The sequence below is a fragment of the Oryctolagus cuniculus genome, chromosome 8 (assembly GCF_964237555.1).
Source record: "Oryctolagus cuniculus chromosome 8, mOryCun1.1, whole genome shotgun sequence".
NCBI lineage: Eukaryota > Metazoa > Chordata > Mammalia > Lagomorpha > Leporidae > Oryctolagus > Oryctolagus cuniculus.
This window is the reverse complement of record NC_091439.1, coordinates 75,704,850-75,727,998: the sequence shown is the minus strand read 5'-3', so window position 1 is coordinate 75,727,998 and position 23,149 is coordinate 75,704,850. Positions and strand designations below refer to the sequence as shown.

At 38.5% G+C, this 23,149-nt stretch overlaps 1 pseudogene; it reads left to right on the top strand.

The window, feature by feature from the left end:
- The first annotated feature begins 397 nt into the window (after positions 1-397).
- On the top strand, positions 398-22,248 carry LOC108178048 (small ubiquitin-related modifier 1-like; annotated as a pseudogene).
- The last annotated feature ends 901 nt before the right edge of the window (positions 22,249-23,149 follow it).

Below are 23,149 nucleotides of genomic sequence, written 5' to 3'. Positions count from 1 at the left end.
CTATGGAGTCGAATACGTATCACAAAGAGCTCCAGTGCTCGTATTGAGGGTCATTCTGGGAATCCATGATCAAACCAGGTGCTGACACGCCTTTGCAGGGTGACTCACGCATGCTGCACACAGGACCAGATTAAGTTTCTGGGATTGCCATCAACTGTCACTGAGCCTGGGGGCTGGAGCTGTGTGTCGGGCTCATGCATGCAGTCTTGCCTGTCTGTGTTTCCTTGCTGAAGCCACCTTAGATAAGCAACACCACAACAAGCAGAGTCAGGGGAAGGCACCTTCGACCCTAGGCGCCTCCTCAGCTTGCTCCACAGACTCTTCGCCGCCCAGCAGGCAGCCTTCCAGGGGTGGCCATACCTGTCTCCTCTGGGACTTTTCACGGTCATTGTTCTATATGGTAGATGGACTCTTTACCCAATGTCTTTTCTCATTTCTCTTCAATGTGGTGAAGGTGTTCTCCAGAACTGGTCTTAAGCTGTGCTGGAGGTAGGAATAGACATTTTTAGACAAATGTGGTGTTCTTCTTGCTCTGTCCTCAGACCCTTTCATGTGCTCCCAGCTGATGGCCATGTCTGAGGCAGGGTGAAGTCATCCTTGAAAGAAATCACATTCTGAAAATTCAATGATTATGTCCTAGAAAGTTCAAGAGAAGGCATGACTGGGAAATATGCTAGTCTAAATTTCCAGTATAAAATTCTGAAAGGCAAACTTAATAGGAGGAGGAAAAACAATTGTTCACATTTTCCTCCAGATTCTAAGACTTGTGTGCTTGGTCCTCATCCACAAAGCAAAGTAACCACCAGTGAGAGAGTCATTGGAAGCCAGATGGATGGTGAAGCATGTGCAGTTATGTGAACAGCATTAAATAAATGGCACAGGGATCTGCAGGTACGGGAAGATACCTGACATTTCCAACAAACTAGGTAGCTTAAAACAGAAGACATTTATTTTCTCACAGTTCTCGAAGCTGTAGGCCTGAAATTATGGTTTTAGTGGCTAATAGTCCCTCTGAAATCTTGGGGTAAGAATCCTTTCTTGCCTCCTCTAGGACTGGTTACCAGAAATCCCTGGCATTTTGTGGTTTGTAAAATTGAGAAAATCGAGGCTCAGAAAGACACAAAAGTGAAAGGGCCTGCTGAAATCCACCTTGCTGCTGCACTCAGTTCATTATAGTGATTTTGTGTGTTGTTGCGTTATAAGCTTTTTGCTTGAAATATGCATTTAGAAAAAGCACATATTACCAAAACTGTACTGCTTGATACGTTTTCATAAACATAACACACCCAATGTGATCCATGCCCATACCAAGAGAAACAATAGCATGACCTCACAAGCCCTGCCATGTGTCCTGTCAGTCACTGTTCCTAAGGGTGACCCCTCTCCTGACTTCCAAGAATGAGTACTTTTCCCATTGCTATTATTTATACAAATTTCATAACACACACATGGGAGGGGGATATTGTGTTAGTTTCTATTGCTGATATAACAAATTACCACAAATTTAGTGTCTTAAAAATAACAAATTTATAATGTTCTGTAGGTTTGAGGTTTGAGGCAGGTCTTACTGGGTCAAAATTGAAGAGTGAGCAAGGCTGTGTTCCTGAGGGGAAACCCAGGCCTCCCAACCTTTTCTACCTTCTAGGAATCACCCACAGTCCTTGGTTTGAGTACCATCATTAATATTAACAGTGCTGCATCACCCTGCTCAGTATCCCACATTGTCACATCTTCCCCTTACCCACAGCCAGGAAAGCCTCTACAGCATTAAGAAGTTACAAAATCAGATTAAGTCCACTTGGATAATCCACAGCAATCTCCCCATCTCAAGCTCTTTAGTCTTAATCACATCACCTAAGTGAACATAGTCCCAAATCCCAGTGTTTAAGTCATAAATCTTTAGGAGTTCTTTTCTCTAGGGTGGAACTGCTAAGCTAAGGATATATATAAGATTTGAAAGATATCATATATAGATATAATAGATTTGATAGATATCACCAATTCTTCAAAGTAATTCTATCATTTTGTACTTCTACCAGCAGTATATAAGATTTTTCAATATTTGATATTTTGTCTTTTTTGACTTTAGCTATTCTGAAGAAGAGTACTATGATATGTGTCTGAAATATCAACATTCCAAATTGTCTATGTTTCCCTTTTTCTCCTAAAAGATTTATTTTATGTATTTGAAGGACAGAGTTACAGAAAGAGGTAGAGCCAGAGAGAGAGAGAGAGGTCTTCCATCTGCTGGTTCACTCCCCAAATGACCATAATGGCCAGCGCTGAGCTTATCCGAAGCCAGGAGCCAGGAGCCTCTTCTGGATCTCCCATAATGGGGCAGGGGCCCTAGGAGTTGGGCCATCTTCCACTGCTTTCCCAGGCCATAGCAGAGAGCTGGATCGGAAGTGGAACACTTGGGACTCGAATCAGCGCCCAACGGAATGCTGAGCACTGCAGGCTGGGGCTTTAACCTGCTGAGTCAGAGCGCCAACCCCTGTCTATGCTTTTCAAAATCCACACTCAAGAACTGTGAACGTTCTGAAATTTAACCCTACTTTCAAGCTGGCAAGCTGCTTTGACACTGTTTCATGGATTCTGACAAAAGATATGAGATTCCTGGGTCAGAGATAAAGACAGTTTCATTACTTATAGCAATAGCAGTGTTAAGAGCATCTGCATTCACTCCTGTTCCCCAAGTCCCAATATCTACAGGACAGCTTAAATAGTAGATGTCTGCTTTGCAAACAGGGCATTACAGAAGACAAACTCTGAGTTTAAACAATCAAATCTTTGGTACTGGAGAAACTGTATACTTGCCCTCTGCCCTAGAATAAGACAGTATGACTATCTTCCAATGCTTTAAAAACAAAAACAAAACAAAAAATGTTATTCTGGAGGCAGACACTATATTCAGCATATTAAGCCATTCCTGGGGCGGGTGTTGTGGCTTAACGGGTTATACCACCACTTAGGACACCTGTATTCCATATCAGAGTGCGAATGTCCGTCACAGCTGCTATACTTCAGCTATAATCCAGTTCCCTGCTAATGTGCCTGCAAAGCAACAGATGATGGCTCAAAAACTTGAGTCCCTGTCACCCTAGTCTGGGAGATACAGATAGCATTCCTGGCCCAGCCTGGAAGTAGCAGTCGTTTGAGGGAGTGAAGTGGTAAATGGGAGGTATCTTTCTCCCTCTCTCTTCCTCTGTCACTTTGTCTTTCAAATAAATAAATAGATAAAACAAAATGCAAAGCCATTCCCACTAGGAATAATATTTAGCAAATATTCCAGAATAAAGGCAGTGGGTCAATCTGCTCTCAGTACATGCAAAGAAATCAAGAGACAGGGGAATTATCTTCCAACCTGTTGTCTATCTTTATTATTGTGATTAGCGGATGGTGATACATTTAACAACACAAAGATATACCATTTATGAGAAGTTCTACAAAAAAAATAAACCAAAGCATGTCCTTGCATCTAGAAGCTTACAAACTTGTAGATGATGAAAAGCACACACAAGTCGGCACTGTGGCTCACTAGGCTAATCCTCCGCCTTTGGCACCGGCACACTGGGTTCTAGTCCTGGTTGGGGCGCCGGATTCTGTCCCGGTTGCCCCTCTTCCAGGCCAGCTCTCTGCTGTGGCCCAGGAGTGCAGTGGAGGATGGCCCAGGTGCTTGGGCCCTGCACCCCATGGGAGACCAGGAGAAGCACCTGGCTCCTGCCTTCGGATCAGCGTGGTGTGTTGGCCGCAGCGTGCTGGCTGCGGCGGCCATTGGAGGGTGAACCAACGGCAAAGGAAGACCTTTCTCTCTGTCTCTCTCTCTCACTGTCCACTCTGCCTGTCAAAAAATAAAAATAAAAATAAAGCACACACAAGAATAAGTTTAGTATAATGTCCTAAGCATGTACCAGGAAGTCTCTCTTCACAGCTATGTAATTACAGAACCTACTGTTATTAAACTTTATTATGTAGTCTTTGATATTTACAGGTTTAAACTTCTATGTAATACTATGTTCTTTTGTTATATATCTTTGGGCCTAGAACTCAATAGCTGTGTATTAACTACTAAAGCAAGCTTTTATAAAGAAGAAAGGAGGAGATCTTTTTTGCTGTAGGATTTAGGGAAAAATTTATAGTAGAGATCCTTCAATTAGAGCTTAATGTATAACTGGAAAGAGCACAATGAAGACAGGGTAAACATTTTAGGTGAAAGGAATAGATATGTGGAGTGAATCTGGAGAACTAATAAAAATTCATTTTTTTACTAAAATGAGACTTCATTTGGAGAATAAGAAAGAGAATCCTGTTAGATAGCCCCTTTCCCAAGTCTTCTCAAGTGCAGGAATTTGGTCTTAATTCTTTGTCAATAGAAGTGTTTTATTCCATCATATGGAATAAAATATATTCTTTATTTTATTGATTGAATTAAGTAGAACTGAAAACTAGAGTCCACTGTGGAGCCTTAAAATGCTTGAGTCCACCAAGAAAGGCCCAGAAGTCTTGAATTGCACTAGGAATTTGTGACAATGCTTGATGGGAGACAGATGCGATGCACTGTGTCACAGTAAGACATGGAGATAACGTGGCAGCAAATTCCCAACAGCTCAGCTGAACTGGAGTGCAGCAGAGGGAGGGGTGAAGGTCTCTCTGCCACTCAATCTCGCATTTCTGAGTTGATTTCTTTGTCCTTGGGCCTCAGAGTAGAGTGGTAGCTTTAACCCTGGGAAAGAAGGCAGGAAGAAATGAGAGCTCTGAGGAAAGCAGCCCGAGTGTTTGTTTTGGGGTTTTGGACACTTTAATGAATCGCTGGAACAAACATTTCTTTACATTTGTCTGCCTTTTAAACTCATAGAACACAACTCATGAATTTAGAGTGTGCTTTCTGGAACAGGCACGGGTGCTGAAAGATTGGGAAATTTAATTACTTCCTGACACATACAGTATTTGACATCTTAACACTCCTGCTATTTATTTACATATTAAGTGTAACAAGCATTTTAGTTGGGAGGTGATATGGATTGACTTTATTTAAACTAATTTTAGCTTCTCTCTTCTGTCTTCTTGTGTGCAATATTATTAATATAATTAACTCTAACAACCACAAAATTTGTATTTTAAAATACTTCAAGACTGAATATATGTAAAGCTTTTCTATGTTAAAATAATATGAGATTTAGATTCGAATCTTAAGTGGTAGAGAGTTCCTGTGTATCTTTCCTTCAGTGTCCATTAATATTAAAATCTTGTATAGTCATGGTACCTTTATAAAAAATAAAGCTGATGGCCTGAGAAAGCAGTGGAAGATGACCCAAGTCCTTGGGCCCCTGCACCCACGTGGGAGACCCGGAAGAAGCTCCTGGCTCTTGGCTTCAGATCAGTGTAGCTCTGGCTGTTGCAGCCATTTGGGGAGTAAACCATTGGATGGAAGACCCCTCTCTCTCTCTCTCTCTGCCTCTCTTCTCTGTGTAACTCTGACTTTCAAATAAATAAGTAAAACTTTAAAAAAAATCTGAACACTTAAAATTTGGCTTTTGAAAAATAAAAGTTTAATGTGGACAGTGTTTAAGACTAATTTTCACATTTATATAAAGAGAGGAGTACATGCTTTTATATATATATATGTCTCATACATGTATATGTCATCAAAAATATTTTAGGTTGTAGCATTTTGTGCTAGGAGACAGAACATAATCTTAACCTAAAGGTTACTCTAAGTCCCTGATGACACTGCATTTCATCAGTTCTCTTTCAGTTAGTTCATATTCAGGAGAATGACTTAACTGTTCTGTTAGTGAATAGCAAATGAAAATTATAAGCATTTTAACAAGCAGATTTCATATTAAATTTTTCCTATTTAGACCTTCACATTTCATTTCCAATAACTCACTGTAAAACCAAAACAAAAAATAATTAAATCAAATACATTACAGATCTGCTAAAAATATGTCAAAGTAGTCAAAACTGTGTTTTTCTCAACTGAGCCAACTGAGAAACAAATATTATTTTAAACACAGGCCATTAAACAAATCCTGCAGCATTTTTTTCAAAAGATTTGTTAGAAATGTATTATTTATGTTGTGAAAATAATGCATATATATCAACCATTCCAGTTACCATAACAACAAAGTATAAAGCATTTCCCTTTATTTTAGTTTCAATCAAATCCATTTTTATTTGGTTTCCACAACCAAAAATAAGAGAAAAACTGAGAGAGACCCAGAGAAAGAAATATTAATACAGCATTTCTACTTCCACTCATAGGCAAAAATCTCAGTTTTTGTCCATTCTTTTTGGTAGGCTCGAACAATACCACACTTGAGAATTGCTCTGTGATAACGTCTAGGTAAAGTGATCAAAGGTACATTTTCTAGCATCTCTGTGTCTTGGCACAATATCAGATTAAGCTTTTGCCAAAAGTGAACAGAAGTTTCCTATGGAAGCTTCTGGGACCTTTAGTAAATGCTAGCTAGTGCACACATTTTTACCTCCTCTTCAGCTCCATCTATGTCTCCATTGTACTCCCTGAAACACTGATATGGGGAGAACTTTCACTGCCATTCTGGACCCTGAGGACAGGTGGCATACACCAGAGATGGCTGAGCATGGGGCTAGTTTGAGAACTTTTCATAACACAGTTTCAGTACCAGCACTTGACTGTCTTTCTCAAAACTTTTCCATGTTTTTACCATTGTGGTGTAGCAGGTAAAGCTGCCACTAGCAACACCAGCATCCAATATGGGCACCAGTTCATGTCCTGGCTGCTCTACTTTCTTTTCTGCTTCCTGCTAATGCCTGGGAAAAACAGCCACAGATAGCTCAAGTCTTGGGCCCCGGCACCCATGTGGAAGACCCAGATGAAGCTTCTGACTCCCGGTTTGGGCATGTTTCAGCCCTGGTTGCTGCAGCCACTTGCTAAATAAACCAGTGGTTTGAAGACCTCTCTCTCTGTCTCTCCTTTTCTCTCTGTAACTCTTTCAGTTAATAAAAAATCTTAAAAAAAAAAAAAAACACTTTTCCACAAGAGAGAAAGTGGATCTATTTTATTTACACTGTTACTGTTCTGCATTTTTATGCTGTTTGCAACTAAAACCAATCCTCATATCCTGTATTTTTATGAAACATGGAAATATGGAAGGACCTGACATTCCTATTTTTGAGAGAAATGTATCTTCATTCATTTATCTGCATATCTATCACTGCATGTGTTTGAGTTGGCTACCTCTGCTACTGCTACTATGCTCTTGGTGGACTCTAGCAGGATGCCACCAACACTGTTACCGCCTCCCTCTCTTCCTGAGCCTGCCAACAGAGTTCTCAGTCCGTCTTAGACACTTCTTTATTTGATCTTGGTTTGTTTATTTCCAAGAATATCTTGGCATTCTAAAATAAATAATAAAGTTCTAGAGTTTTACACGACCAGGAGTGGGAAATTGCTACTTCAAGCTTTCAGTTTTGGGAAAATAGTAAAGATAACACAATCTTACAATGTTACTAAATAAGCAGAGTAAATGTACGTTGTTTAGAATATACTCAAAATAATTAAGTAATTCATTTATAAACTCAGTAGGGAAATAGAGTGAACATATGTGAAGGGACTTCAAAAAACTCATGTATTGGGACCAGCATTGTTCCATAGTGAGTAAAACCTTGCATGTAATGCTGGCATTCCGTATCGACACTGGTTCTAGTCCCGTCTGCTCCACTTCTGATCCAGCTCCCCACTAATGACCTGGGAAAAACAATGGAAGATGGCTCATGTGCTTTGTCTACTGACACAAACATGAGAAACCCTAATCAAGGTTGTGGTTCCTGATCTTGGCTTAGTCTATTCCTGGCCACTGCAGCCATGTGGGGAGCAAACCAGCAGATGGGAGAAAAACCTCTCTCTCTCTCTCCGCATGTGTGTGTGTGTGTGTGTGTGTGTCTCCCTCTTCCACCCTCTCTGCAACTCTGACTTTCAAATAAATAAAAAAGTTTGGAAACAAAAAGTTCATGGAAAATAGAATTCATAGAGGAATTTTTTGGTACAAAAATGTTTTAAATTCATGCATAATTTGTCACAATATATATTTCTTGTAAACTAAAGTAGGGATCTCTTCTAAGTTACAGCAAAGAGGCATTCTGAAATAGAAAAAATATATTAAGTAAGATTAAAACACACAAAAAGCAATAGCCTTTATATACATAGACAATGCTATGGCTGAGAAAGAACATCTAACATCAATCCCATTTACAATAGCTACAAAAAACATTAAATACCTTGGAATAAATTTAACCAAGGGGATCAAAATCTCTATAATGAAAATCACAAAACATTAAAGTAAGAAATAGGAGACATAAAAAAGGAAAAATCTGCCATGTTTGTGGATTGGAAGAATTAATATCATCAAAATGTCTGCATTATTCAAAACAATTTACAGGTTAAATGCAATTCCAATCAAAATAGCAATGACATATTTTTTCTAGAAAAAATGATTCTAAAATTCATATGGAAATGTAAGAAACACTGAAAAGCTAAAGCAACCTCATACAACAAAAACAAAACTGGAGGCCTCACAATACCAGATTTCAAGCCACACTACAGGGAAGTTATAATCAAAATAGCCTGGTACTGGCATATATATATATATATATATATATATATATATATAGACGTGTAGACAAATGGAACAGAATAGAAACTCTAGAAATCAATTCATGCATCTACAACCAACTAATCTTTGAGAAAGGAACTAAAGCCAATCCCTGGAGCAAGGACAGTCTCTTCAAAAATAGTTCTAGGAAAACGATCTCCATGTGCAGAAGTATGAAACAAGACCCCTACTTTACACCTTACACAAAAATCTACTAAAAATGTATCAAGGACCTAAATCTACAATCTGATATGATCAAATTATTGGAGAACATTAGGGAAACTGCAAGACATTGGCATACACAAAGACTCCTTGGAAAAGACCCCAGAGCACAAGCAATCAAAGCCAAAATTGACAAATGGGATTACATCAAGCTGAGAAACTTCTGCACTGCAAAGGCACCCCTCAACAAAAGGAAGAGAAAACCAACAGAATGGGAGAAAATATTTGCAAACTATGCAACTAATAAAAGATTAATACCCAGAATCTAATTAATATACAGAGCTCAAGAAATTCAACAACAACAAAGCAAACAATCCAGTTAAGAAATGACCAGAGGGGGCCTGCGCCGTGGCGCACTAGGTTAATCCTCCTCCTGCAGTGCCCACATCCCTTATGGGTGCCGACTTCTAGTCCTGGTAGCTCCTCTTCCAGTCCAGCTTTCTGCTGTGGCCTGGGGGGGCAGTGGAGGATGGCTCAAGTGCTTGGGTCCCTGCACCCACGTAGGAGACCAGGAAGAGGCACCTGGCTCCTGGCTTCAGATTGGTGTAGCTCTGGCCGTTGAGGCCATTTGGGGAGTGAGCCAATGGAGGGAAGACCTTTCTCTCTTTCTCTCTCACTGTCTGTTACTCTACCTGTCAAGTAAATAAATAAAATCTTAAAAAAAAAAAAAAAAAGAAAAGAAATGAGCAGAGGACTTGAACAGACATTTTTCAAAAGAGGAAATTCAAATGGCCAACAGACACAAGCAAAAATGCTCAGGATCACTAGCCATCTGGAAAATGTGAATCAAAACCATAACAAGTTATATACATAACAATTAGAATGGCACTCATACAGAAATCAAAAAACAATAAATGCAGTGAAGATGTGGGGAAAAAGTAACCTAATCCACTACTGGTGTGAATGTAAACTGGTGCAGCTATTGTGGAAGACAGTATGGAGATAACTCAGAAAGCTGCAAATAGATGTGCCATATGATCCATCCATCCCACACCTGGAAATTTACCCAAACAAAATGAAATCTGTATATAAAAGATTTATCTGTACCCCTATGTTCATTACATCTCAACTCACAATAGCTAAGATATGTAATCAACCCAGATGTTCATCAGCTGATGACTAGATAAAGAAATTATGGTATGTACACTATAGAGCACTACTCAGCTGTAAAAAAAAAAATGAAATCCTGTCTTTTGCAACAAAATGGGTGCAACTGGAAACCATTATATTCAGTGAAATAAGCCCATCCCAAAAAGACAAATATCATATGTTCTCCCTGATCAGTGATAACTAATAGAGCACTAAAATGTAATGATGGGGGTGAAACTGATATGAGATTTGATGATTTTTTACAGCCCTTGTCACTACTGTTGAGAAACGGTATTTTTTGCTTCATACTATTGATTGAATTCATTACTTAGTGTAATCTTATGAGTAAACTGAAGATAGATCTTTGTAAAAATTAAGAGTGTGAATATGAAAGGAGGGTGGAGGTAGGGTGGGAGCATGGCGGGGCATGATGGTAATGTGAGAAGTATCACTATGTTCCTAAATATGTATATATGGAATACATGAAATTTGTATGCCTTAAATAAAATGAAAAAATACATTTAAATCTCATTTGAAAACCTATTTGTCCAGTAAAATAAGAATTTGAAAATAAAAGGGAAAAGGATAAATTATTAATACACACTAAAAATAAGAACAAAGATATGTTGACAGTTTACTATTAAATGGTAAACAAAATATTAGAGAGGAAAAGTATCTTTTGATAAAGAAAACATACAAGAGATTAGATGGTGATAGATCAAGGCTAATTTAGGCTAAATCTCTAGAATGTTGTTCTAACATAAAACAATTGGCACAACAGAATGGTGTGTCATCAGTCTTACTAAAAGTGGAATGTAATAGGATACAGACGTTTATAAAAATTTGAATCTGGCAACTCTGGTTCAGGCCCTATAAAGCAGCTCCTGGCTAGACAAGAATCGCAGAATCATCAAGATAAAGTTGTTGGCTCTAAGCACTCCTGCCAAAATACTCATGTTCATGTACTCACATCCTCCCTCCTCCTTCCTTTCATATTTTTCTTTTAATTTTTACAATGACATACTCTCACTTTATTTTATAATCAAAAGGTTAACCCTCCACTAAATAAAGAATTCAACAGGTAGTAAGTAGAAAAACCACACAGTTCCTCAAGCATATAGACATGGGCTGTAAATAATAACAAATTTTCAAAATTTCCATTTCACTCATATACAATACTGGTTTTGTACTCTGTATATTGTTACCACAAATAATGGAGGTATCTGTCTTTTGGAGACAAGCTTATTTCACTAAGCATAATGGTTTCCAGTTGCATCCATTTTGTTTCCAAAGGTAAATTTCATTCATTTTTATTGCTGAGTAGTAATCCATAGTTCATGTCTACCACATTTTCCCTATCCAGTAATTAGCTGATGGATATCTGGGTTGATTCCATATCTTAGCTATGGTGAATAGAGCTGACATGAACATGGGGTTAAAGATCACTAGTTCATATGCTGATTTCATTTCATTTCATTTGGGTAATATCCAAGGGGTGGGAAAGATGAGTCATATGGTGTATCTCTTTTCAGCTTTCTGAGTATCTCCACACTGTTTTCTACAATGGTTGTACTAGTTTACATTCTCACCAACAGTGGATTAGGTTAACTTTTTAATCAAATCCTCACCAGCATTTATTGGTTTTTTGATTTCTATATGAGAGCCATTCTAAGTGGGGTGAGGTGAAACCTCATTTTGGTTTTGATTTGCATTTCTCTAATGACTAGTGTTCCTGAGCATTTTTGCATGTCTGTAGGCCACTTGAATTTTATCCTTTGAAAAATGCCCATCCAAGTCTTTTGCCCATTTCTTAACTGGATTGTATGTTTTGTTGTTGAGTTTATTAAGCTCAATATAGATTCTGGATATTAATATTTTATCAGTTGCATAGTTTGCAAATATTTTTTCCCATTCATTGGTTTCCTCTTCCCTTTGTTGAGGGGTTCCTTTACAGTGCAGAAGCTTCTCAGCTTGATGTAATCACTTTGTCAGTTTTGGCTTTGATTGCCTGTGCTTGTGTGGTTTTTTCCAAGAAGTCTTTGCCTATGTCAGTGTCAGACAGTTTCCCCAATGCTCTTCTCCAGTAATTTGATAGTCTCAGGTCTTAGATTTAGATCCTTGATCATTCTGAGTTGATTTTTGTATTAGGTGCAAGGTAGGGTCTTGTTTCTCTCTTTTGCATGCATAGATCAAATTTTCCCAATGCCATATGTTGAAGAGACTGTCCTTTCTTTAGGGATTTATTTTAGCTCCTTTGTCAAAATTAGTTGGTTGTAGATGTGTGGATAATTTCTGGGGTTTCTGTTCTGTTCCATTGGTCTACATGTCTGTTTTTTGTGACAGTACCAGACTGTTTTGATTAGAACTGCCTTGACATCAGGTATTGTGATACCTCCAGCTTTGTTTTTGTTGTATAAGATTGCTTTAGCTATTCAAAGTCTATGGTGTTTCCATATGAATTTAATATTCTTTTCTAGGTATGAGAAGAATTTTATTGATACTTTATTTGGGATGGCATTGAATCTATAAATCGCTTTGGATAGTACAGACATTTTGACAATATTAATCCTTCCAATCCACAAACATGGAAGATTTTTACCTTTTTTTTGGTGTCTTCCTCCATTTATTTCTTTAATGTTTTGTAATTTTCATTTTAGGTATCTTTGACCTCCTTAGTTAAATTTATTTAAGATATTTACAATTAAATTTATTCAAGATATTTACAACTTTTGTAGCTGTTGTGAATTGGACTGATATTACAAGTTCTTTCTCAGCGATGGCATTATCTGTGCACATAAATACTATTGATTTTTATGTGTTTATTTCAATCCTGCAAATTTACCAAACTCTCTTATGAGTTCGAATAGTCTCTTAGTGGAGTCTTTTGGTTCCCCTATATATAGGATCAAGTCATTTGCAAACAGGGATAATATGATTCCCTCCTTTCCAATTTGTATTCATTTTACTTTTTTTCTTGCCTAATGGCTCTGGCTAAAACTTTCAGAACTACAATAAATAGCAATGGTGAAAGTGGGCATTCTTGTCTGGGTCTGTATCCAAGTGGAAATGCTTCCAACTTCTCCCCATTCAATATGATGCTGACTGTAGCTGTGTCATACATTCCCTTGACTGTGTTAAGAAATGTTCCTTCTATATATTGTATGCTTAAAATTATTATCTTGAAAGAATGTTGTATTTTATCAAATGCTTTCTCAGCATCTATTGAGATAATTCTGTGGGTTTTATTCTTAAATGCATTAATGTGATGCATGACATTGATTGACTTGTGAATGTTGAACCGTCCCTACATACCAGGCATAAATCCCATTTGGTTGGGGTGAACGATCTTTCTGATGTGTTGTTGCATTCAATTAGCTAGTATTTTCTTGAGTATTTCTGCATCTATGTTCATCAGTCATGTTGATCTTCAGTTCTCTTGTTGTATATTTTTTCCGGTTTTGGAATTGGGTGATGTGTGCCTCATAGAGGGAGTTTGGGAGGATTACCTCCCTTCCAATTGTTTTTGAATAGTTTCAGATTGGGATTAATTCTTCTTTAAAAGTTTGGTAAAATATAGCAGTGATGCCTTCTGGTCCTGGGCTTTTCTTTGTGGTGTAGGTCTTTACATCTGGTTCAATCTCCATCTTGATTATTGGTCTGTTTATATTTTCTGTCTTTATGACTCAACTTTGGAAGATTGCATGTGTCAAGAAATCTATCAATTTCTTCTAGATTTTCCAATTTGTTGGCAAAAAATTCTTTGTAGTAATTCCTGATGATTCATTTTATTTCTGTGGTAGCCATTGTAACATCTCTTTTTTCACCTCTGATTTTATTAATTTGGGTCATCTCCATTTTTTGGTAAGTTGGGCCAATGGTATATCAATTTTGTTTATATTTTTCAAAACCAAGGTTATTAATGTAACTAATGACTGGCCCTGCCATTTTTTCATAATTATTCCTATTGTTTGCTTAGGATTTCCTTTGTACTTTTACTAGGAGATTTTCTAACTTCATATTCTTTCATAATGATGACTGTCTTTCTCTATTTCTCTCTGTATAGCTTTTTTTTATGTATCATTTGTAAGAGTGGATAAGTGGTGACAATTTTTTCATTTCCTATTGTTTTGGAAAGGTCTTTATTTCACCTTCATTCATAAATGAGAGCTTTGCAGTGGATAGTATTCTGGGTGGAGTTTTTTTCCTCTAGGACGGGACTATGTCTCTTCATTCTCTCCTAGCACGTAGTGTTTCTAATGAGAAATCAGCTGTCAGTGTAATTGGAGAGCCTCTGAAGGTAATCTGGCATTTTTCTTGTACATATTTTAGAATCTTTTCTCTATTTTTGTTGTTGTTGTTGAAAGTTTTACTATAATGCATATTGGTGAAGATCTTTTCTGCTCATGTCTGTTGGCATTATGTGCTTCCTATACTTGGTGTCTTCATTTTCTACATCTAGAGACATTTTCTGCTATGATTTCACTAAATAGGCCTTCTAATCCATTCTCTCTTTCCACACCTTCAGGAATTCCTAAAACCAGTATGTTATGTTGTCTGATAGTATCACATAAATCTCAAACACGTTTTCAGTTTGTCTAATTTTTTTCTTTTTTTTTCTTTATTTATTTTTGTGTGACTGAGATATTTCCAAAGATTTGTCTTCTAGCTTAGATATTCTTTCTTCTGTACCACCAAATCTATTGTTAAGGCTTTTCACTGTATTTTTTTTATTAATTATACTGAATTCTTCATTTCTAATATTTCAGTTTGATTTTTCTTCTACATCTTGGCAAAATTTTTCATCATTGTCATGCATGGATTTCTTTAACTCATGGATTTGCTTCTCATTGTTTTTGAGTAATCTTATGATCACTCTACTGAATTCCTTTTCAAGCATGTCTTCAATCTCTTCAACTTCACATCCTAATATTGAAGTGTTTTGTTCTTTTGGGGGTTTCATATGGTCTTCTTTGTTCATGTTTCTTGTATTTCTACATCTATTTTGAGACTTCTTTGTAACCAGTTGTTGGTTTTCTCCTCTGATGGCTTTTGTCTTTGAAATATATCATTGTGTCTCAGTGGAGTGTCTGTTCCTTCAGTAGATATTCAGAGGTATGTGCTGAGTGGGGCCAGTGAACTCTGGTCAGTGCTTGGGAATGGTGCAAGAGTCCACGGTAACACCCAAGTTGGGTGTGGTAGATTTCCTCTATTGTCAGTAGGAGGGAGAATGTGATCATGTTGGCTGGTGTGATCGCTGCCTCACCTCCTCTCTTCCAAGGTGATCAATGCCAGCAATAAGCCCACCATGGCTATACAACCCACCCACACAGGCACATGAACCACATAAAGGATCTGTGTGTTTTTCAGTGTGAACACAGAACCCCTGCTATGGCCCACCCCAAGCACTCAAGGAACTCTGAGCTTCTGATGCCAGACACAGTGCTTGTCCAGAGAGCCAGCTTTACCCCATGTCCTATTGTGCAGACACAGAATCTATACACTCTTAGTGCACAAGGCTCCCACAGTCACTGGGATCAGGGGATTCTCCCTCATCCCTGTGAGCATGCTCCATCCATGTAGAGAGCCAAGGCTGTCCCAGAGCCTGATAAAATCCCCAATTGTGTGTGTTAGAAGTGGGGGGCTGTGGTTGCCTGCACTCAACTTACCAAGATGGCACCTCCTCTCTAATAGCTCCTGGGAGCCCTTGTGGTGGGAATGGGAAGCAGGCAATATGTTCTCCCATAGCAAGGTTAAATGGGCACCCTGCCTCCTGCTAGTGCTATGGGTTGTACTCATGTCAGTATGGATTGCAAGGTTCTCCCTCAGGCATTAACACCAGTAATATGAGTGACCACAGACTCCTCTCTCTCTAAGGAGATGGAGTCTCCTTGTGACTCTGATTCTGATATTGGTAGGAATGGAACAGAGGCAAACTGCCCTACTTTTCGCTGCAGCGTATGGAGCTCCATGGGAGTGGAGGAGGGGAAGGAAGCAAGGTGTGTTTCCTGCTCCAAACCCAGCAGGTGCTCAGACCCCAGTCAGCTCTCCAGACTCAAGTGAAAGTCACTGTGTGACTGTGGAATTCCCCCTCAGCTAAAAGTGTGAGGGGTGGGGCTCACAACAGTTCTTTCCTACCTTGGTGTGGTAAGATGGCTGCTCACAGCCAGTCGCTGGCTACCACAGATAGCTAGTGTAGCAGTGTCTCTGTCTTCTCTCCTCTGTGCCACAGAGTCTTTATTGTTTTTTTTTTTTTTTTAATTTCATTTCTTTGCAGAATACTTCCATAAGTCAAACCTCTGGAAATGTGGTCCTTCCTTTGTTCTCTAGTGTGGCTACACCCTATTCAGCCACTGTGGAAGTACTTGTAATATCTATTTTCTGCAAGAACAAAACCATGGTTTTTTTCGTCTATTTTTCTTCTCCTTAATTCTTCCCCAATGTGTTCTGCCTAAACTACAGTTCTTGAGGGAACCAAAATGACAAATCAACCATTTTATTATTTCATTTTATTTTACCTTCTATAATCTCTGTGACAGTCAGTCATTGTTCTTCCCAGTGGCCACCAAGCTCTAGTGTTGTCCGGGTGAGCCTCTTTCACCACCACCATTTTCTCCACTAATGCTCAGGAAACATACCCTGGTTCTAAAGCAGAGTGTTCCCTTGCTATTGGTGTAAATCATTGATTATGACCTTGATTTAATTTATTTTGATGTTCATGCTTGAAAAATTTGATCACTCAGATTTCAATTACCGGTCAGATGTCAATTCTGAAAAGATAGCTTTTTATTCAAATTTCTGTACATTTTTTCTTTAAGATTGGATGTAAATGACAGTGTTACATATGAATTAAATCTAATTGTTTATCTGATGCTAAGATAGCTATAGAATTTTTTTTTAAATTAAGATATGAGAAAAATGGAAAAGATTATATAGTGAATCTAGAATTTGATACTGCCATCTGTTGGTTTGAAGAAACCTTGCATGAGTTCTAAAGCTTTCAGTTCTTTCTCTACCAGTTTTCAAGAAAAACATGGTGAAGTTTACGTTCTCTGTAGTTCATGCTCCTGTTCTCAGAGCTCCCATATAACCAATACTCAGAAGTATCAATATTTTGACAAAATTGTGCTTTTGATTCTTTTTTCCTAAAATATTTCTAAATTTCATATTGTTCATATGTTCACATCTATACTTCAGCATATATTTAAAAAATACAAGGGTGCTTTGAAAAGTTTATGGAAACTATATACTGTGAAAAAACTATGCATGAATTTCAAAATATTTTATTTCTTTTAAGCTTATCTTTTAAATCTATTTTTCATCAACCTTTTAAAAGTAATGTCATATAACTATCTTTTATGTTACTACAATATTATCACATGTAATTAAATTAACTATTCACACTTATCTAATATCTAATCCACAGCCAATTACTCTGATTTCCTCAAAACATCTTTTTGCAATTGTTTTATTTGTGCCATAACCAAAGTTGGTGGCATTTCATAAAGAGGAGTGACAATTTCACTATTCATATAATACTGCTTTGAATGTATTTTATTTTTGAAAAATTATAATTTTTCTTGAGTTTTAAATTAGGGAGACAATTAAGCAATTTATTATAAACATCCTAATCTTGACACTATATGTGACACTAAATGAAAATCTTCAATCCAAACAATTCATTTAAATTCATATTATTGTTATTACCAATAAAATTCATTTGTTATACCATTATTTAAATCATACATAACATTTTCTTTTTGTAATTACACAAAGCTTAGGGACTGGCATTGTGACATACAGGGTAAAACTGACTCCGGCTGCTCAACTTCCAACCCATCTCCCTGCTAATGGCCTGAAAAAATAGAAGACTGTGCTTGGGTCCTAGCCACTGACGCGAGAGATCAGAAGAAGCTCCTGGCTCCTGGCTTCAGCCTGGCCCAGCCCCAGCCATTGCAGGTATCTGGGGAAGTGTACCTGCAAATGGAAGATATCCCCCCACCCCCATATCTCAGACTTTCAAAAATAAATAAATCTTTAAAAATTGTAGAGGGATTAGCTTCTATACATACAGCCCAGCAACATTTAAATTTTACATGTAATCACCAGAGAAAATAACAGTATAGCCATCCGAAGTAATGATGTCACAGCCCTGGAAATGAAAGTAGTCCTAGCAAGGGTAAGTGGAAACTCAGCCATCTTGCAAATAAGCATCTGTTCAACATATTACAATTAGTAATCGTAGGTCCAAGACCCAACATTACTGCGACGTGTTTACAAAGCAGCATTTTATTTCGGCCATATGAGCACTCAGTAAAAACACCTTTCAGAATGTTTACATTGCCTTCCATTTTTTATCTATTTCGCTAAAAGTTACACGGGTATTTTATAAAAAAATAAAACTTCTTTTCTTTCTTAGCTCAAAATCAATGACAACATTTGTCTTTCTCTTCGTGTAGGCATTAAGTTTGGCTTTCTTTTATTAATCATTCTTCAATAGCAAATTACTTGATGTAGAACATGTAGAAAGTGATTTGAAGCTGATGATTCCATTCATCAAATTCCAAAAAAAAATGATGTGTCATTTTTACAATATACATTACTGAACCTGAACTGAACAAAAGAGACTCAACCTTAATTAATCATCCTGTCCTTTTCCCACAATCCTCTGCTGCCTGATGGCAAAATGATGCATCTCCTTCACACTGTGCAGTACTAAAGCCAGAGTAGAGGAAGTGAGATCACAGGGACTAGGAGAGAGATGGCAGTGCCTGGGCTAGGCTGGAAGTACTGGATGTCAGACAAATAGGTTATGTTCCAAATACGTTGTGGAAGTAAAAGTGTCACTTTCATTTGTGTGGTGGATATGTATGTGAGAAAAAGCAGTTGGTCAGTTATTATGAGTGAAACATTTAGAAGACACGTTCTTGGGGTAGGAGGGAGGTGTAGGTATTCATTTTAATAGAGACAGGGAAATAAAACTCCATGTTCAAGTTACCCATTAGCAACCCAAATGGCGATTTTAATTAGTAATTAGCTGTGACTGTGAGGAACACAGGAAAGAATTTTTAGTTCAAGATAGAAGTGTTGGAGTCATCTGAATGTAGATGATGTTTAAAATCCTCAAATTAAAAGTTATCCTTTAGGAACTAAAGATAGGAAATGAAAGAAGCTGTGCACTCAACTATGGGGCACGCTTACTCTAGAGGCTGGGGAGAGTAGACGGAGTGAGGAAGAGACTGAGAAAAAGTGGCTAACAAGAGGAGAGGAAAATGCAGGACAGGTATTCCAATCAGAAAGCTGTTCCTAGGAAGACGGGGTCACCAGACAATTTAATATTTAGACAGCTGGGATAATATGAGGTCTAAGCTCTGACCATCAGAATTTGGCAATACATTTGTCATAATAGAGTCAGTTCAAGGAGATCTTCAGAATAATTGGGTCAATGGAATAAGAAGTAATGGAAGGGGCCAGCACTGTGGCACAGCAGGTTAACGCCCTGGCCTGAAGCTCCAGCATCCAATATGGGTGCCAGTTCTAGTCCAGGCTGCTCCTCTTCCAATCCAGCTCTCTGCTATGGCCTGGGATAGCAGTAGTAGATGGCCCAAGTCCTTGGGCCCCTGCATCCGTGGGAGACCCGGAAGAAGCTCCTGGCTCCTGGCTTTGGATCGGCACAGCTCTGGCCGTTGCGGCCATCTGGGAAGTGAACCAGCGGTTGGAAGACCTCTCTCTCTGCCTCTCTTCTCTCTGTGTAACTCTGACTTTCAAATAAATGAATACATCTTTTAAAAAAAAGAAGTAATGCAAACCTTACTTGGTGGTAGAAGTTGTGGAGAGACAGGAGAATGAGGAAGTGCATGCATGGAGTATTAAAAAGAGCAGAGAAATGGGGTCATGAAGTAGGGATTATAGAGAGGATTTTTTCCTTTATTTATATATTTATTTATTTTTACTGTATTCAAAGCCACACAAACTTCCATTGAAAATAGCAACACTCAGGAGTGGACATTTGGCCTAGAGTTTGGGACAGCCTTGTCTCACATTGGGCTGCCTGGTTTTCATTCCTGGATCTAGCTTCTGACTCCAGCTTCTTGTTACTACAGACAGTGGAAGCTGTGGTAGTGGCTGAAGTAGTTGGATTCCTGCTCCCACATGAGAGACCTGAATTGAGTTTCCAGCTCCTGGCTCCGGCCTCAATCCCAGTTCCAGCCCAGCCCTATTCATTCTGGGCATCTGCGATATGAACCAGATGAATGGGAGTTTTCTCTCTCTCACACACACAAAGACTCTCAATTTGTTTCTGTCTCTGTTTCTCTCTGTCTCTCTCTTGTGTAAAGAGAGCAATATTCGTATATGATTTTACTTTAAAAGCTTTTAATTTTATTTTTTCTAGCTACCATTACCCAATGGCTCCCTGAAACACAACTTAATGGTAGATATCTTGATCATAATGAACCAAATTTTATTACAGCTACTCAAGTTATTTCTAATCACACCTAAAGTAGATACCGTTCATGTACTGAACACTTTGCTTAAAGGAAATAGTTTTATCTTATCAATATGGCTATAAATTTTATCTTTGTGTGCTATAAAGACTATAGAATGGAAAATGTGACTGTAAATGTTTTTGTTGAGGAATATTTAAACTTTGGTACTAAAATATTATTTACATTGTTTAGAAAATAAAATGAGAAAAAAGATTAAAACCAGCAGAATAGGAAAATATGGTATTCTTAAATTAGTAAAATAAATAAATAAATAAATAAGTAAATCAATGCCCAAAGCTTTTACTTGGGCAGTACTAATTATATTCATGTAGGGTGCTCAATACTGTAGAACTTGTTACTGACATCATAGAGTGTATAGACAGTTGGGAAGACAAGGAACATACAATAAGCCAACAATGAAGCAAAACGGTGAACCAATGAGCAGTGAAAACAATGCCGCCCATGGGGCTGGCACTGTGGCTCACTTGGTTAATCCTCCACCTGTGGCACCGACATCCTATATGGGCGCTGGGTTCTACTCCCGGTTGCTCCTCTTCCAATCCAGCTCTCTGCTGTGGCCCTGGAAGGCAGTGGAGGATGGCTCAAGTGCTTGGGTCCTGCACCCCATGGGAGACCTGGAAGAAACTCCTGGCTCCAGGCTTTGGATCAGCGTAGCTCTAGCCCTTGTGGCCATTTGGGAGGTGAACCAATGGAAGGAAGACCTTTCTTTCTGTCTCTCTCTCTCACACACACTGTCTAACTCTATCTGTCAAATAAATAAAGAAAAAAAATACCTCCCATCAAATTCAGGTATAAAAATAACTGATATGGCTAATTCTTCCGTAGCAGAAGCAAGCGCAGCAGCGCGTAAAATGGGAAAAACATTCCCTAGACAGAGAAGAACACTTTGGAGTAATTTAGGAACAAGTCAGTTAAAAATACTGTCTGTGATTCCTGTTGTGTTATATTCTTAATGGTGGAAATAAGAAGGAGGAGGAGGAGAAGGAGAATCTTCTCACTACAACATTATAATCAGAAAGACAGACAATAACACATGTTGGTGAATATGTGGGGAAGATGAAACGCATGCATTGTTAGTGGTTGTGTAAAAGCTGAAATTACTTTGGAAAATCTGACATTTCCTCAAAAAGTCAAACATAAAATCACTTCATGATCAAGCAACTGCAGTCCTAGGTGACTTGAAAGGTGTCTGTATAAAAACATACACATTAATGCTTATGTTGGCATTATTCATTCTAGCTAACAGATGGAAATAACTCAAGTACCTACATATTAATAAATGTATAAACAAATATGATCCATGATACGTATCCCACCATACATATAAAATGGTGTTTTATTCATTCATGAAAAGGAATAAAGTCCTGATACATGCAACACTAGGAATGAGAAGTCCCTTCAGCTGCGGTGTTGTGCTGCAGGCAAGGGAAAAAGATCTGTAAATCCCAGATCGAGGTTCTGCCTATCCCAGGTTGCTGCTTTACAATGTCCCAGGGAAAGCCACCGCCACCACGTGTGACCAGGAGGCAAAACTTTCAGCTGAGGACTTGGGGAATAAGAAGGAAGGAGAATACATTAAACGTCAAGTCACTGGACAGGACAGCAGTGAGATTCTCTTCAAAGTGAAAATGACAGCAAACCTCAAGAATCTCAAAGAATCATACTGTCAGTGTTCACTCAGGTTTCTCTTTGAAGGTCAGAGAATTGCTGATAATCATACTCCAAAAGAACTGGGAATGGAGGAAGGCGACGTGGTTGAAGTTTATCAGGAATGAACAGGGAGTTCAACCGTTTAGGTACTCTTTTTTTTTTTTCTCTCTTCTCCCTTAATCCTTTTTTTTATTTTTAAAAATAGTTCCTTTGTAATGTGGTATTCCAAAGGGGCTTGAAAGCTGGCACCCCATTTTTTTTTTTGACAGATAGAGTTACACAGTGAAAGAGAGAGACAGAGAGACAGAGAGAAAGGTCTTCCCTCCGTTGGTTCACCCCCCAAATGTCTGCTACGGCCAGCACTGCGCCTATCCGAAGCCAGGAGCCAGGTGCTTCCTCCTGTTCTCCCATGCGGGAGCAGGGCCCAAGCTCTTGGGCCATCCTCCACTGCCTTCCCGGGCCACAGTAGAGAGCTGTACTGGAAGAGGAGCAACCAGGACTAGAACCGGCGCCCATATGGGATGCCGGCACCACAGGCAGAGGATTAACCAAGTGAGCCACAGCAGTGGCCCCTGCATCCCATCTTTTTAAGCCATATGGTAACTTGAATTTTAGTGCTCACTATCATTCTTGTTTTCATTGTGCTGATTTTTCGTGATCAAGCCTCAGCTCCCTGTCTTTTTTAGAATTCCGTGTGTATGCAGAGAGGCCACCTTTTTCAGAACTGTGCATTTTCAGGCTTGTAGTCATAGTTAAGACCGACTTTCCAAGAGGCCCTGAGATCCTAACAGGTGATTGCTCCGCTCCTGGACTGTGACTTTCAGCGGGAGATGGAAGTTCTTCAGAGGACAGAACTGTGGAAAAATGACCTTTCCTTAACTTGAAGCTACTTCTAAAAATACGAGGGTCTTGGCCAAAAGAAGAACAGATTGGTGTCAAGATGACAGATTTGGTGAGAGAAATGACTAACTCCAAAGACGGCTTCACGGAAGAGAAAGCATTTTAAGATTTTTAAAAAAATCTTGTCAAAAGATCTCAGAAAAGTTC